This window comes from Octopus sinensis, linkage group LG12 (assembly GCF_006345805.1).
Source record: "Octopus sinensis linkage group LG12, ASM634580v1, whole genome shotgun sequence".
NCBI lineage: Eukaryota > Metazoa > Mollusca > Cephalopoda > Octopoda > Octopodidae > Octopus > Octopus sinensis.
The window spans coordinates 36308390-36324484 of NC_043008.1; the positions used below are offsets into that span (position 1 = coordinate 36308390).

The window sequence follows — 16095 nt, forward strand, 5'->3', positions numbered from 1 at the left end:
CCAGCAATTTTGTTTCGGTGGTGGTGGGCGTTAGTCGACTGCACCAATTCCAGTACTCAATAAGTGCTTTAATTTACAGGCTCCGTAAAAGGTAAAAGGCAAAGTTGATCTGGGTAGGATTTGCACTCAGAACATGTAAAGAGTTAGAAGAAATGCCTGTAAGAATTTTATGCCAACGCACTAATAAGGTAAGAAATGGGATCAAAATTGGAGAAAGAAAGAAATAATAATGTTTCAAATTTTGGCACAAGGCCAGAATTTTAAGGGAAAGTCGATACCATCAAGTGGTACTTTCTTTTATCGACCCCGTAAAAATGAAAATCAAGGTTAAGTTTTGGCGGAATTTGAACTCAGAATGTAAAGAGTCGAAGGAAATAACACTAGGTGTTTTGTCCGATGCGCTAACAGTTCTGCCAGCTAACCGCCCTTTCTATGATGATGATTTCAAATTTTGCCACAAGGGCAGCAATATTGGGTGAGGAGATGAGTCGATTATATTGACCTCAGCATTCAACCGGTACTTAATTTATCAACCCCGAAAGGAAGAAAGGTAAAGTTGACCTCGGCGGAATTTGAACTCAGAAATAATAATAATAATGATAATGATGATGATGATGATGATTACTGATATTAGAATGGAATTTGGACTCATGAAGTGCGGAATAGTCTATCTAAAAAGGAGCAAGGTACAGTCCATAGCAGGGATAGAATTACCGAACAGAAACCTGGTTAAGGAAATTAAAACGGAAGGATACAAATACCTTGGTGTACTTGAGTTCAACGAGATAATGGAAAAGGAAATGAAAGACCAACAGAGGATGGAGTATTTCCAAAGACTGAGGTTTGTGCTGCGCTTAAAATTGGATGGAATAAAATCCAAGTAGTTAATAAGTGGGCGATAGCATCACTTCGGGATTTATAAAATGGCAAAAGAGAGAAGTGAAATAAATGGATGCCAAGACCAGAAGAACATTGACATTACACGGAGCCTTCCACCCTAAGAGTGACACCGATAGGCTGTACTTGTCCAGAAGAAAGGGTGGGAGAGGTTTAATCAGTTACTAGGATTGTATCAAAGCAGAGGAAACAGCTTAGGGTGGTATATAAAAAATGCCGTGGAGCCACTGATGAAACACATGAAGAAGGCCGGCGTCATCAACATTGAAAATTGTATAACTAAAGAAAAATTTAAACAAGAAATGAATAAAAAAAGAGAAAAAGCATTGGTCAGTTTTCAAGAGGTGTGAACGCCAAGACAGATACAGACGACCGGTGGCTATGGATGCGGAGGAGTGACGTGAATATAGAGACAGAAGCACTGCTATGCGCAGTTCAGGAACAAGCGTTAGGGACCAACTATATGAAGTGCAGAATAAACAACAAATGCAGAATGTTTGGTGAAAGGTGCGAAACGGTTTGACACATCGTTAGCGAATGCCCGAAATTGGCACAACGGGAATACAAAAGACACCATAACAATGGGGCAAGAATGATCCATTAGAGACTCTGTGCAAACCACGGCCTACAAAGAGCAAAGACGTGGTATGAGAAAATTCCAGATGGAGTCATCGAAAAGGAGAATTGCAAAATCCTGTGGTATGGAGTCACCGAAAATGAGAATTGCAAAATCCGGTGGACATAGTTGTGGTGAATAAAAAGAAAGAACATGTATGATAATCGACATAGCATGCTTCGGTGACAACAGGATCAATGTGAACGAAGAAAAAATAAACAGCTACAACGATTTGAAGTGGGAAATACGAAGTTTTGTGGTCAATGAGGAGAGTAGACGGGATACCAATAGTAATTGGTGCACTTGGGATTATAAGCACTCAACTACCAACATGGCTGAAAAAGATCAGTGCAAGTGGGAAGGTAGAACACCTACAAAAATCAGCATTGCTCGGAAGTGCAAGAATTCTTCACAGGGTTCTTGAACCATGACTAGTAAACAAGCGTCACCTTAGTCTGCTGGCTGTGGACAGCTGACACTTTCCATTTTACCCAGCAAAATAAGCTGTAAGGTTTCATATAATAATAATAATAATGATGATGATGATGATGATGATGATGATGATGATGATGATGATGATGATGATAATAATAATAATGATAATAATAATAATAATAATAATAATAATAATAATAATAATAATAATAATAAATGCCCTGATGCAGTACCAGGCACTGGCTCTCATGGCTTTTGATCTTAACCGATTGGAAGTGCTATCATATACATTGTTTTGTCTTGGTATAAAAGATGGGCTACAGCAAATATTCTGCTCGATATCACAGATTTGGCTGACGATATGTGCATCTCTGATCACGAGCAACATTAGTGGGGGAGCATCATAGCCATGTGTTGAGGAATTCTTTGGAGCTTGGATAATTCACCTTTGGAAATATGGGTGTTTCGTTCAGCATCCTAAAACAACCCTTATTCAGGGACCTTTTGAGTGGGATGGGCGACTGAAGAAAATTCTAACTGGGCCTTACTTGCAAGATCATGCACTGTTTATCTTGATATGAGGTCACCACGTCGCGCACATATGATTGTGATGCATGTGCCTGGTGTACCCATATCAGACGGGTCGTCATGATGGGTATACTGGGCTTCGTATATTTTATCCCGTGTCACTTTGATGTCATGCACTACTCTCTCACTCAACAACAACAACAACAACAAATAAGTCTTTCGGTTTTAATAATTTTTATATAGTAATAAACAGGAAAAAATGTACGATATAAGAAAAACAGTAACTATTTATTTTTGTCCGTTCAACTCTTTTTATTGAGAATATTTGGATATTGAAGAAAGTAAGGTAAAAAAAAGGGAAAAAATATAAATGAAAACATTTAAACAAATATATTCAACTCAACTTTTACGAAAGCTAGATTTGCAAAATTAAAAAAATAAAAATCACATGATCATTGGTTATTTCCATTGTATCACGTATATATGAATGGATCGTTATCAATTTGAAAGTAATCCAGATGGTTATATAAATCAGAATATATTCAAATGATGGTCGCTCTCGTCGATTTCGACGTATGAACGCTTGAAGGAGATGATCTGAAGATAAAGAAAATAAAGAAAAAAGAAAAAACGAGAATAATTTTTCAAATATTAATAATAATAATTATCGTTTCTACTGAAGGCCCAAAGCCTGAAATTTGCGGGGAGGGGACTAATCAATTGCCTTTTGTTCATCTGCCGTGTCACCATTAGTTTTATTGTCTTCTTTTAGGTCATCTATATGTCTCTCATCAAGTAAACTACCACTACTTCTTTCCTGCGCCATGAGATTACTCTTATTAGTAAGAACTGTATTTTCATTGTTATCTCTGCTGCTATTTTCCATGACCCCTCTTTTGATAGCATCGAGCTATACTTCTGTGAACCAAGAATTTTTCCTTATTGCTCTAGCTGGATCACATAGTCTCTGTTCCATGAGTTGAAACAATCCCTTTTCTCTCCAATGATCATACATACGTTGTCGGTAACTCCTAATATGAGCACCATTTTCATCTACCGGGCTGCTCAGGTAGTAATACTCCATGACCACAGCATTAATTTGCTTGCTCCATCTACACCATGTGTGGTGGTCCCTTTCTGGATATCGACAGGCTGGAGCTGGACCAGAATCTCTGAGCCTGCCGAGTACAACACTGACACCATCATTGGCTTCAGTTTCATTACCACCGTTAATCACAATATTTTGTTTTTTTATTGTCACTCATATGAGATAGCGATTATCAAGTTGCCCAATTACCAGTGTTTTTATTGTGACACCATCACTAGATGTATCATTAATCAGCCTATGAGGAAGCGGAGGCTCTACCCATTTCCTTTCATTATTATTATCATCATCACTGATATCACTGATATTATTGTTTTTATGTGTAGTAGCAGCAGTGGTTGCAGCAACAGCAACAGTAGCAGGGGTGGGGGTTGTGGTAAGGGTGGTAGTTGAGCCTCAGATTCCTGTGATATAATAGTAGTAGTTGTAGTATTATTGTATTGTTAGTAGTATTTAGTATTAGCAGTTGCAGCATATTATTATTATTTTTATCATTATCACCATCATCACCACTACCATTGTTGGAGGAAATAGTTGGGTAGCAGTTTGGTGAGCAGATCATATTCTATAGGTCTATAAATAGATTCGGCAGATGGTGGGGAGGTCAACCATAGAGACAACAGAATCTTCGCACCCCTAGGGTCAGCAGAAGTCAAACGTGTTTACTATTACCAGTGGCCACTGACCACTGAGAGCGCTGCCTTGAAAAGAAGCAATTCAACCTGTTCTATTTGTAATTATTGGTAGAAAAACAATAATAATAATATATATATATATATATATACATGCACACATGCACACGCACATCCCCCCACACATATATACACACACATGTATACTGATATTCACGTAGTTGAACTTTTGAATTTCTGAATTCAATTGTGTTGTTGCAATAAAATGTGTGTTTACGTATTTGGGTACTATGTTAAAGTTTTAAAGTTCTCTTGAGATGTTCGTTTGTCTGTCCAGTTGGAGAATACAGTAGGACTTTTGCAATGAAAAGAATGTTTACATTTTCAAATACTCAAGGAGAGTCAAAAAGAAAAGAAAACAAGTTGTAAACACCCTCTTTACTCCAAGAACACTACAGTTTTCTCTGTTCGGACAGACAAAAGATCATCTCCAGTAAATTTTTAAAACTACAATTTTCTGTGAAAAATTTTTACCTTCCTTTTCTTTCCGTTCCTTTTCCCCTGAATATTCGAAAATGTAAACATCCTTTTTATTTAAAAATTAAAAAAAACGCAGTTTTCTGTGGACATACCAACGAACACCTCAAAAAATTTAGAAACTTTAATATCTTCAATTTTGTGTGAACACTTTGTCTTCCCTTCTTCCCTGATTAACAGAATATGTAAACATGTCTTTTATTGTAACAACACAATTAAATGCACGATATAAAATTAAGGAAGTAAGCACCTGCTAAAATATACACTCTGCATAATTACAAAAACTATATAACCACAGCAAAACTTTTAAAAAGATAAGACAAATTCCAAAAGAAAAAGAAAAAGAAATTCAGAAATTCAAAATTCCAACAAAGTGAATATCTTTTCCTCCTACAATTCCAAAAAAACTGGAATATCTACGATTTCCTGTGTATATTTTAAATTTCCCTCAAAATAAAATAAGTTAGGAAACTTACACACCTACAGATTTCGAACACACAAACAACCAGCTTAAAAAACAACAATAAAAAACACCTTAATATCTACAACTACTGTGGGAAAACGTATCCTTTCCTTTCTCCCTGTGTATTCGAAAATGTAAACATCCTCCTCCTTTTTATTCGAAGAACGCTACCATTTCTCTCAATGCGGTCATGCAAAAGACCGTATTTAGTAAATAGTTATTATTATTATATTATTATTATTATTATTATTATTATTCCGCCGAGGTCGACTTTGCCTTTCATATTTTCGGGGTCGATAAATTAAATACCAGTTGAATACCAGGGTCGATATAATCGACTAGTTCCTTCCCCTAATTTCAGGCCTTGTGCCTATAATAGAAAGGATTATTATTACGTCTCTATCATCATCTCCGCCATCTTTTTTCTTAACCGTTGTATGCTATGCATATATACCTTCGTTTTCATTGTATACCATGTATATCATTTCATTATTTGTAAACCCCAACACTTTATGTCTGTATTTGTATTGTTACCCTCATCTTCGCCCTTGTAGCAAATAAATGAAATCATTATTATTGTTGTTGTTCGTACATCGACGCTAAGTTACGGGGACGTAAAATCACCAGCATCGGTTGTCAAGCGATGTTGGAGGGACAAATCCACTTACAAGGCTTTGGTCGGCACGAAGCTATAATAGAAGACACTTGTCCATGGTGCCACGCAGTGGAACTGAACCCGGAACCATGTGGTTCGTAAGCAAGCTACTTACCACACAACCACTCCTACACAGAGAGAAATTAAGGTAAATATGCCGGATATAGTTGTCAGAGATCAGCAAGGAAACAAAATACTTTCTGATCGATGTATCAATACCAATAGATGACAAAGGCGGCGAGCTGGCAGAATCGTTAGCGAGCCGAGTGAAACGCTTAGCGGAATTTCGTCTGCCGTTACGTTCTGAGTTCAAATTCCGCCGAGGTCCACTTTGCCTTTCATCCTTTCGGGGTCGATAAATTAAGTACCAGTTATGCACTGGGGTCGATGTAATCGACTTAATCCCTTTGTCTGTCCTTGTTTGTCTCCTCTATGTTTAGCCCCTTGTGGGCAATAAAGAAATAAGAAATAAGATGACAATGTTTCTCTAAAAGAATCGGAGAACTTTCAAAATACAAAGATCTGAAAATAGAGTGAAACAGAACACCACAACAAACCACAGCACATACCCAAGGCACACAAAGCTGCGCTCGGTAGTGCAGTGAAAGCACGTAATAAAAATAAGACTTCTGAACAATAATAATAATGGACTTTCCGGTCGAAGACGACGTATGACCGTTCAGGTTTTGCTGAACGACTTAAACAAATGACCTGATTTGTTTATAACGATCAAATGCTCGTGCCGCACATTAGCTCACTCTTTCCATCAAATCGACGTTGTCTGAAAAGGCGCACTGTGTACTACACGTCAGGTGTCGATGGGATCGAAGTGTTTTGCTCAAGAATACAACGCATCACCCGATCTAGGAACTGAAAACACGATCGCTATATCGTGAGTGCAACACCCTAACAACACGGCCATGCGCCCTCACATACTCTTTTACTCTTTTACTTGTTTCTGTCATTTGACTGCGGCCATGCTGGAGCACCGCCTTTAGTCGAGCAAAAATCGACCCCGGGACTTATTCTTTGTAAGACCAGTACTTATTCTATCGGTCTCTTTTGCCGAACCGCTAAGTTACGGCGACGTGAACACACCACCATCGTTTGTCAAGCGATGTTGGGGGACAAAGACACACAAACATATACACACACATACATACATACACACACATACACACACATATATATATATATATATATATATATATATATATATATATATATATACATACATACATACATACATACATACATACATACATACATACATACATACATACGACGGGCCTCTTTCAGTTTCCATCTACCAAATCCATTCACAAGGCTTTAGTCGGCCCGAGGCTATAGTAGAAGACACTTGCCCCAGGTGCCACGCAGTGGGAATGAACTCGGAACCGTGTGGTTGGTAAGCAAGCTACTTAACACACGGCTACTCCTGTGCCACATAATAAAAATAATGTTAATAATAATAATAATAATAATGATGATGATGATGATGATGATGATGATGATGTGTTCCTAATAAAGGTGCAAGACCAGAGGTTTAGGGTAATGGACAATAAGAGAAGAGCATTGTCGCTGTGAATTATCTTTCCTCCCACCCACCCCCACCCCACCCGCCTTTTTGTTTACTTTTTTACTTTTCATTTTTTTCGTTTTTCTCTTTCTTCCCCTTTTTCTCTATCACATGACTTTGTAAATGAAAACTCTGGTGTGTTTATTTTAATGGCCTACCAATGTGTTTCGCTGAACAAGGTGTCAGGAAGATACTGTATGGGTCTTACGTTCCCATATGCAGCCCAAAGCTTTTTCCGATCTGCGACTCGGTGGCTTGCTCCCTACCTGGCGTGACTTCATTCCAATTGTACAGTATGTTACCGTACAACGTCACGCGTTTTCCAGCACGTCAGGTGAAGATGTAAGGCTGATTCTATGACCCCTTTTTGTTATTGTTTTTTTAACATTTGTTTGGCCTCTCTTAATTCGCTTTCACTTATTTGTATTTCCTTGCATTTTCGGTTGCAATCGCGAAGGAAGCAGGTGATTCGGGGAGATCATTCTGTGTTGTATTGGGAAGGTTCACACAGAGGCCTCCATTTATTTTGTTGCTGCAGCTATTGTTGTTATTGATGATGTTGATGTTGTTGTTGTTGTTGTTGTTGTTGTTGTTGTTACTGCTGCTGCTGTTGTTATTGTTGTTGTTGTTAAGCAACAAGACGGGTGAGGGTGATTTCACTGCGTCCGTTCTGTGGGTTGGGAGACGTCTGGCAGGTCGGGAGCGGAAGTCCACTTTTTCCAGATCCGAAGGACAAGGAGAGGGTCACTGGCCAGAGCGTCTGGGGTGGGGTTGGCATTTGCGGCGGGCGATGGACCCGTGGACAGTCGTAGATGACATGCTCCGCCGTCTCCTCTCCCACTCCGCACTTTCAGCAGGTTCTGTCTATGGCTCGGTCGATCTTGTACAGCCAGTGCTTGAGGTCCGGGTGATGACCACTTCTAAGTATGCTGCCTGGTTAGAGACGAATCGGCGGTTCTGCTCACTTTATCTCCATGGTCACCGTAGATCCTCTTGGCTCTTTCGTGTTGGAAGGGAGGTGGTTTAAGTGCCCGGTGGATCGCTGCTTTCGCTGCGTCGTAGTGGTTGTGGGCTGTTGACGGGTCTCCTTCCGTGCCGGCTTTTGCCTTCTCGTCTGCCAACGACCAATGCTGCTGTTGTTTTTGCTGGTATTGTTGCTTTTTATTGTCATTGTTTTTTTTTATTCTTGCGATGGTGAAGATGACGTTGAAAGCAACGAAAACTACTTTCATACTTTTTACGTGCTTGATGGTGTTACTATTGTTGATGTTACTGTTGCTGCTGCTGTCACTGACTTTTGCCAAGTGGTTGTTCTTTTTAGCGGACGAACAATCTTTGTCCGCCATCTTATTTTTTTCAGCAAAAGCTGAGGAGTGTATTAGGCTAAACAAACCCCAAATTCATCCCCTAGAGGCTACAAGTGGAGAAAAACTAATCAGTTCTCTAAGGTCCTGGTTAGTTTATCTATATAGTGATAACAAAAGTACAACGTATAACAATTTGTAACAATATAAATAACAACAAACTTACGGAGCGATGTGCAACACGCGTCGATGTACGAACAACAACAATAATAGAATAAGTACTAGGCTTACAAAGAATAAGTCCTGGGGTCGATTTGCTCGACTAAAGGTGGTGCTCCAGCATAGCCACAGTCAAATGACAGAAACAAGTAAAAGAGTAAAGTGTAAAAGTGTATCCCAGAGTATTATTGCTTTCTTACTTTCTGTGCCTATACCATCTTTTTCTGTTGTTATTCCATAGTGTTGACATAGCTTCCATTGTATATAGGTCCCAACTCTGTTGTGCCCGTGAATATATTTCTTCTTAGTCAAGACTGGGCAGCCAGAGACAATATGATTTATTCTTTTTTCTCCATCACCACATATTCTGCAGTTTTCATTTTGGTGAGTTCTGGTGGGAAGGCTTTGATCTTGTGCTGCAATTAAAACCGTTCAGTCTCTGCTTTGAGTCATGAGCTTGGGATTTTGCTTTGTCTATGTCTTTTCTGTTCTATATTAAAGAGATGAAGAATTATGTACATTATTTACATTATTTACATTTGACGGATATTTGTCCTCATCTTGTTTGTTGTTAACACAACGTTTCGGCCGATATACCCTCCAGCCTTCATCAGGTGTCTTGAAGTCTGGAGAGTATATCAGTCGAAACGTTGAGTTAACAACAATGAAGATGAGGACAAATATCTGTCAAATATAAATAATGTAAATATTTCTTTTCTATTTAACTTAACCCAATATTTACCACGAATGGGCTTTTCTTGCTGTTCCAGTTTTAGTTTGGATTTCAGTTGTTTTACAGCTTTTGTTGTTTTTTTTTCCTTCATAGTTGTTAGGTACTATGACTTATTTTTTGTATTTGTCAGCTTCCTTAAAGACTGAAAACAGTGTTTTGCTTCGTTCGTTGTTTTGTGGCTATTTGTATTAGTTTTCCTTGCTTCAGAAGTAGGTATTTCTGTAGTCCTATGGCGGTTATTTTGCAATAGTTTTCTAGCTATATAAGGCCTCTACCACCTTCCATACGTTGATAATATAGCCTTTCTATGTTAGATTTTGGGTGGTGCATCCTAAATCCTGTCATTATTTTTCTTGTTTTCTTGTCTGTTTTGGTTAGCTCAGTTAGTGTCTAGTTAAGGATATTGTACTGTAACTTATAAATGAGACGGCTAGAGTGTTGATACTTATCTTGTTTTTCGCATTGAGCTCTGTTTTTAGTATTAATCTAACTCGTCTATAGTATTCCTTTTTTATCTTCTCTTTCATTTGTGTGTGTTGTATCGTATCTAGTTTATTGATTCCTAAGTATTTGTATGCTTGGCTTTGGTCTACTTCTCTTATTTCGTTTGCTTTATCTAGTGTGATGTTGCAACTCTTAACTAGTTTTCCTCTTTTCAATGTTGCTTTGGCACATTTTTCTAAGCCACATTTCAAGTTTATCTCTTTGGTAAATCCATGTACTGTCTGTAATAATGCTTCCAGCTGTTTATCATTTGTAGCGTACTGTTTTAGATCATCCATATACAAGAGATGGATGATTGTTTTGCCGTAACAATTGTACCCACATCTAATTCTGTTTAGTATGTTAGATAACGGTGTGAGTACTTAGCAGAAAAGGAATGGAGAGAGCGTTCTCCTTGCAAAATTCTTCTTCTAATGGGTTTGGTTTTTATGAGTCCCTCTTTTGTCTGGAGCTGTAGCACTGTCTGCCATTTATTCATGGAATGTTTTATACATTTTATGATTATTAGTTCTATCTTGTTCATCACTAGTGTTTCTAGGATCTATGTGTGAGGAATACTATCAAAAACCTTTCGGTAATCGATCCAGGCCATACTTATACCCTTCTTCTTTCTGTGGTTGTCTTAAGTTATGGCGATATTGATCAGTAGCTGATCTTTACAGCCGTATGAGCCCTTGCAGCATCCCTTCTGCTCTTCCGGAAACAGGTTGTTCTCTTCCAGAAGTTTACCTATTCTCTGCGATATTATTGCAGTAAAGGTTTTGTAAATTGTAGGGTGACAAGTTATCGGCCTGTAGTTTTGTGGGTTTGCCGTTTCAATGGATTTGGGAATTAGGACAGTTTTCCCTTCCGTGAGCCGTTTAGGCATTGTCTCTAGCTCTGCTAGAATTTCATTAAATTTCTCAGCCAGCTTTTTATTAAGTACCCATGAAACACTGGAGTTGAAGTAATAGACTTGCTCCTCCCCCAAAATGGCTGCCTTTGAGGCAAAATTTTGAAACCATTGTTATTATTATTATTATTATTATTATTATTATTATTATTATCATTATTATTATTATTATTATTATTATCACCATTATGATTATTCGAAAGAGAATATCATCACCGAAACTATAAATAAACGTATAAGTATTGTTGCAGCGCTTTTTTCCTCCATATTATTTTACGACAAGCATTGTTAATTCTCCGATGTAAAAAAAAAAAAAACCCTACTCCTTAAGCTAAAACACTGCAAGTATATACCATCACTTACTGCCAACAATAATACAAGTTACTTCAATAACACTCCATGAATTTATCAAGAATAATTTACATCACATGGCGTACATGCATACTTACATACATACATACATACATACACGAACACACACACACACCACACACACAAACACACACACACACACACATACACACACGCACGCACACACACACACACACACACACAAACACACACACACACACACACACACACATACACACACACACACATACACACACGCACGCACACACACACACACACACAAACACACACAAACACACAAACACTTACATATATATATATATATAATAGATATATAGATGTAAGTATGCATTTTTGTCGATGACAATATTACAAACTGGTTGAGTAACCCTGTTTTACAGAGACAGCCATATACAGGATCTGCTCTTAGACACTTCACTTCGTGCTGTTTCTATAATATTTTTTCTAATATTCATAATAAACTTTGAGTATGTATATCCCTTCGCTCTCTCTCCATTTTCCCTCTCCTTCTCTCTGTTTTCTTGTCTCTCTCTTGCTCTCTCCTCTCACCCTCTTACTCTCGCTCAAACACCCACATGCTGTATTTGTTAACGTACATGCATATAAAAATATGAGTACAACTATTTAATATATGTATAATATGCTTCACAGTAGAATAGATCTATAACTATATATATATATATATATATATATGTATGTATGTGCGTGTGTGTGTGTATTCATACATGTCTATGTACTTAAACATATATACATGTGTTGAAAAATGCATACATTAGTGTGCATATATGCATTGGTTGCATATTTATGCATGTATAGGTATATAAGTGTATATATGTATATAAGTGTATATATGTATATGAGTGTATATATGTATATAAGTGTATATATGTATTCGCTTGAATAATTACAAAACATAATTGTTTTCACAGCAAACGCTTAACCATAAGTAATTTTAAAAAGTAGTGTTTATTTGCCTTTATTGTAGTAGGAAAAATACTTTAATTTTTCCAAACGAATTATTATTCGATGGAGGAGTAAAAATATAAGATTTTAGGAGATGAAAATATTTCTACGTAACATACGTTTCTGAAAATCAACACAAAAATTAAAACGCCAAATCAATGTAACGTTAAATTGTACATTAAATTCCGGTTTTAGCTTTAATAATTTTGTTCTTATATTTGAATTTGTTCTTGAGCTGGAAACACACAGACACACACACACACACACACACACACACACACACAACACACACATGCGCACACGCACACACACACACACATGCACACACGCACACACACACACACGCACACACACACACACACGCGCACACACACACACACAAACACACACACACACAACACACACACACACACAGACACACACAAACAAACACACACACACAGACACATACACACAAACACACACATACACACACGCACACACACACACACATAGACACACATGCGCACGCACACATACACACACATACACACATGCGTGTATGTATGTGTGTATGTCCGTGCATGTGCGTGTGAGTGTGTTTGTGTAGGTGTACGTGTTTGTGTGGATGTGTGCGTGTGTATTAAAAGTTATGTGCATGTATGTACACACACACACACACACGTATGTATATGTATGTATATACAAATGTACATGCATACATGCTTGCTTATATATATATGCTTATGTTTATGTATATATACGTGTGTGTGTGTTTGTGTGTGTATGTTTATGTATATATACGTGTGTGTGTGTTTGTGTGTGTATGTTTATGTATATATACGTGTGTGTGTGTTTGTGTGTGTATGTTTATGTATATATACGTGTGTGTGTGTGTGTTTGTGTGTGTGTGTAAACACCACAAAATACCGAAAATCTTCCAGAAACAAAACAAATTGTAAACTTAATAATAGGTGAGAATTAATAATCCCTTTCGCTGTTATAATAACCATGGTGATAAAGATGGTGAATTGTTAGTCAGAACATCGAACAGAAAACTTTGCTGCATTTGTTCCAGAATTCGTTCCTCGCTTATAGTTCAAATCCCGTCGAGGCCAAGTTTGCATATCTTTGCTTCTCTCTTTATCAGTTTTTTTCTCTTGCTGAATTGGCTTCGTAAAATTTACTTCGTCGCCCTATAAATTTCTTCACTATCTCTTTGTGAACTCGAAATAAAAATTTTCTGATGATAATCAGGAGCTCCAGTGCGACACACACTCCTTCTCATGATATTCGAATCATTAGACAAATCTTACGACCAATAACGTGAAAAGAAGGCATGGCCAGCGTGTGCACTCGTTCAGTTCCTTGGATTTCCTTGTTCTGTTTAATTGGGAATTTTCTAGATCAGGGAATCGCTCTAGCTTGTATAACATTGAACATTCACATCAAAGCACCCTCTATTCTTCCGGCACGTACAGTTGCTGTTTTTGTCTCAGTGAGAACTTGTATATATTCATAGGCTCAGAAGTGGCTGTGTGGTAAGTAGCTTGCTTTCCAACCACATGGTTCCGGGTTCAGCCTCACTGCGTGACACCTTAGGTAAATGTCTTCTACTATAGCCTCAGGCCGACCACAGCCTTGTGAGTGGATTTGATAGACGGAAACTGAAAGAAACCCGCCGTATATATGTATATATATGTGTGTGTATATGTGTTTGTATTTGTGTCTCTGTGTTTGTCCCCCCAACATCGCTTGACAAGCGATGCTGGTGTGTTTACGTCCCCGTAACTTAGCAGTTTGGCAAAAGCGCCCGATAGAATTAGTACTAGGCTTACAAAGAATAAGTCCTGGGGTCGATTTGTTTGACTAAAGGCGGTGCTTCAGCATGTCCGCAGTCAAATGACTGAAGCAAGTAAAAGTAATATTGTAAGTCGGTATTATTCCTTACGAAGAAAATCGAGCTCTCATTCTGCTGCCACAAGCGGGACTTTCTATACGCTATCTTTAACACTATCTGTAAATACAATTTCATAAACTTTTATCTCACACATATAGCCAGAGCCCATTGCTTTCCTTTGCACGAGACTTGAACTGTCTTCTCGCTATTAACAACTGGATTAACGGCAAGTTATTGGCAGTTAATATTCGCCGTAGACATTAGTTGATATTGTAAAAGGTCACTGGTTGTTTCTTTGCACTTTTGGGGTGCAACTTGGGTGCAACTCAATTTCCTTTCCTTTTGTTTCCAGATTCTACCAGTCAGAAACAACAAGACGCAAACGTAAAAATATATACTCTTTATTGTCTTATCCACAGAACGAAATAAGGTTGTATATTTGGTTCCACTTGGGTCTGGATGTGCAAGGCTGAACTTTAACGCTGTAAGATTTTACAAGTTCAGCAGCAAACAGAGCTGGTCAAAATGGCGTCCGGAGAGAGAGCGAAGAAAATACGGTCTGCTTCAATGAAAGGCTTTCTGCTGTCTGCCGACTGCTACGTGTCTCTCTGGACGCTTAGTTGGTCAACGTTTTACGCTCCCTGTCTCTTTTTTAAGGTTCACGCTCCCTTCGCCTAATAAGCTAAACGCCACGTCAGCAAATTCCCTCTTCCGGTCTTCGCGTATGCGCGAGAGGGCGTTGCACGCGGGCGCTGTTGGATAGCGTCACTACAATATCTACACAAGCCTTCTATAAACCTCCATAAAACTTATGTTGAATATCACGATTTCTAATCAGGACAAGGGAGATTACTTCCACTCTAAGTTCATTGGTCGGCGGTTACGAGTCCCATCACCAATCAGTAGCATCTTTACCCAGTAGCGTTCAGTCTTCATCCGTTGGAAGCCACCGAAAGTCGACAGTTACCAATCCCTCCACACCATCTGAAGCCGCCAGTGAGAACAGATCTTGATTATCGTCCTATAACAATCACCCTCACTTAGAAACTGTGAAAACTTTGTCTCATTTCCGTGAAATTTGAAGGCAAACTTAATACACACACACACACACACACACACACACGCACACACACACATGTATACATACATATATATATATATACATACTCCATTTATTGGGTCATCCCATAAATAATGCGGGTTTTTATACCTCATTTTTTTTTTCAAAATTAAGATAAAATTATTCTTTTAATCTAAAATACACTCTCCTCCATTGTCTACAATAGTCTTCCATCTATCTTGTAGACTTGCAAGGTCCCTCTTCCAAAATTCCCTTGACCGTGTCGAAATATATTCCTCCAGTACTGTTCTGAAGTCGCCTGGAGAATTCGTAATTTTTCCATCCAAATGATTTTGACGTCTGCAGAATAAATGATAAACAGATAGGGCAATGTCCGGCGAATATGATGAGTGGGCCATCGTTTCCCATTCAAACTGCTCCAGCCTTTGGAATGTCATCCTCACTGTATGTGGCCGAGCATGATCCTGATGGAAGAACACCTTTCGTCTTGAAACCAAAGATGGTCGTTTTCTTCTTGCGCTGACTTTGAGCCGCTCAAGCTGCTCGCAGGAGATCTTCTTTGTTATATTTTGGTTGGGGTTTAAAAGTTCAAAATGGACTAAACCTTTCATATCCCAGCAAACAGATAGCAACACCTTACGCGGGTGAAGACCTTCTTTAGCCTAGGGTACCGGTGTTCCTCCTTTCCCTACCCACTGTCT

At 38.4% G+C, this 16095-nt stretch overlaps 1 long non-coding RNA gene across 1 annotated transcript in view; it reads right to left on the bottom strand.

Annotated features, from left to right (window-relative positions):
- Positions 1–13326, bottom strand: part of LOC118765604 — a 30588-nt gene extending 17262 nt beyond the window's left edge. The window contains exon 1 of the long non-coding RNA XR_005001465.1: positions 13298–13326. This is a non-coding gene — a long non-coding RNA (uncharacterized LOC118765604). The remainder of the gene's footprint in view (positions 1–13297) is intronic.
- Positions 13327–16095: the final 2769 nt, after the last annotated feature.